This window comes from Penaeus vannamei, chromosome 6, assembly GCF_042767895.1.
Source record: "Penaeus vannamei isolate JL-2024 chromosome 6, ASM4276789v1, whole genome shotgun sequence".
Lineage (NCBI taxonomy): Eukaryota > Metazoa > Arthropoda > Malacostraca > Decapoda > Penaeidae > Penaeus > Penaeus vannamei.
This window is the reverse complement of record NC_091554.1, coordinates 25414754-25417253: the sequence shown is the minus strand read 5'-3', so window position 1 is coordinate 25417253 and position 2500 is coordinate 25414754.

Genomic DNA, 2500 nt, shown 5'->3' with positions numbered 1-2500 from the left:
GATTCATGATTAAATTATAGCATTCGTAGAATATATTAGTTTTGTACACCGGAGGGAGGGCGTGTATATCAGGCATTTCCAGGAAACAAGCACTCTTAGCAAGATTGTCCAGTTAGGCAATCTATGGCCAACCCATCCGTTACCCCCTGGCAGCTCCATAGCGCGGGATAACATAGCACACGCCACGATCCCGTCTGCCTGCAAAGTGTCGTCGACGCAGAGGCAGCGGGAACAGAAGCGATGGCTTCTGTTGCCGGAGCTGGAATGGAACGGAAAGGGTGTCAAAATAGGAGACGAATACCTATACAATCTAGGATTTGCGAACGATATTGTTTTCAGTGAATTAGCAAATGAAATGCAGCAATAGACGATCTGAATAGAGAAAGTATGAAAGCCAGACTTCGGATGAACAAGAAAAAGACTGTCATGTTCAACATGTATCTGTTCAATTCGAACAGATACATGTGCAAGGCGAAGCGCTAAAGGTAAATAAAGAAAGTAACAGACTGGACTACAGATAACATAATTAGGCCAAGAGCCAGACCAATGACTATGTCGTGACGAAATAGCGAAATATGGGAAAGAGAATATATATATATATATATATATATATATATATACATATATATATATATGTATATATATGTATATACATATATATACATCCTGCAGTGGATTGAATTGGGCTAATGATGATTGTGAAGAAGAGGTTGGGGGGCGTAGAGTTGGTGAATGAAAGTTACTAACATCACAACTATAGCCAACAACTCCTTTAGAAAATTATCTCAACAGAGGAGACTAGGTTTTGACTCCGATGTTCTCCTGTCACCACTTCAAACCCTTAAGAATGACAATACCATTGTAATTACTAAACCAGACAAGGGACGAGGAGTTGTTATTTTAAACAAATGTGATTATGAACAAAAGTTAATGGATATTCTCAGTGACAAAACAAAATTCAAACAAATCACGACAAAAATTTCCACCCATTTGTTATATTTAGAAGACAAACTAAATAGACTTCTTCGTACTATCAAAGCATCTATTAACATAAACACCTACAACTCTCTTATGACTTCTGGATCCAGACCTGGTGTTCTTTATGGACTACCCAAAGTTCATAAACCTAATATCCCTTTAAGGCCTATAATTTCCTCGATTGGCACTTTCAATTACAACACCGCAAAATTTCTTGTTCCCATCATCTCCCCTTTAACATCCAATCAATATACTATTGATAATTCCACATCCTTTGTTAAAGAAATCACGTCTCTGAACTTCCAACAACCCGTCACTATGGCGAGTTTTGATGTCGAGTCGTTATTCACAAACGTGCCTCTACAAGAGACCACGGAGTTGATAGCTAACAACCTGGACAATACTTATCTTGACAAATATGGTTTGGATACGATTACCTTCAAAAAGTTATTGGAAATCACTGCCCATCATTCAGTTTTTACGTTTAACGACTGCCTATATGCACAAACAGATGGCGTAGCTATGGGCTCTCCACTTGGCCCCTCCTATGCTAATGCATTTCTATGTCACCATGAGAAAAGCTGGCTAGATAACTGCCCGCCTGAATTCAAACCCCTACATTATCGTCGGTACATCGACGACACTTTCCTGCTCTTTAAGCACCCTTCACACATTAATCTTTTTCTAGATTACCTAAATGCCAAACACCCCAGCATCAAATTCACCTGTGAATTGCAAATGGACAACCAATTGCCATTTTTAGATACTATGATCACTAACAACAATGGTATCTTCCAAACTAGCATTTACCGTAAACCCACTTTCACTGGCCTCGGCCTACATTTTCTCAGTTACATCCCGTATATTTACAAAATCAATAGTGTGAAAACTCTTATAACTAGAGCCTACAATCTATGTAGCACCTGGAATGCCTTCCATAATGAACTGTTATTTCTGAAAAACTTTTTTATTACTAATGGGTACCCATTACAGTTGTGTGATAAAATTACTAAAACCTTTCTGTGTAAGAAATTCACCAATCAACAAATTGTCTCCACGGTTAAAAGAGACCATAGATATGTTAAACTACCCTACATGGGTGATCTAAGCTTTGAAATCAGAAAACGGTTAAAAACGCTCTTGCAAATTAATTACCCCCAGATTAAATTTACCTTTGTCTTTAGTAACAACAACACAATAGCTAAGTTCTTAAAACATCCTTTAAATCACAGCTCTGACTTATGTTCTAATGTGGTATACTTATTTACCTGTCCTAGCTGTCAAGCTAGGTACGTGGGATCCACCTCACGATGGCTATGTCACCGCATCTCCGAACATAAAGGCAAGTCTTTCAGGACTGGCCTCCCGCTGAGCAAACCATCCTTCTCGGCAATAAGAGAGCATTCCCAGTTACACTCACACCCTTTTTCTACCACAGATTTTAGTATTTTGTCATCTCACTCCTCCCGCCTAGACCTCATCACCTCAGAATCCCTCCTGATACAAAAGATGCAACCAGAGC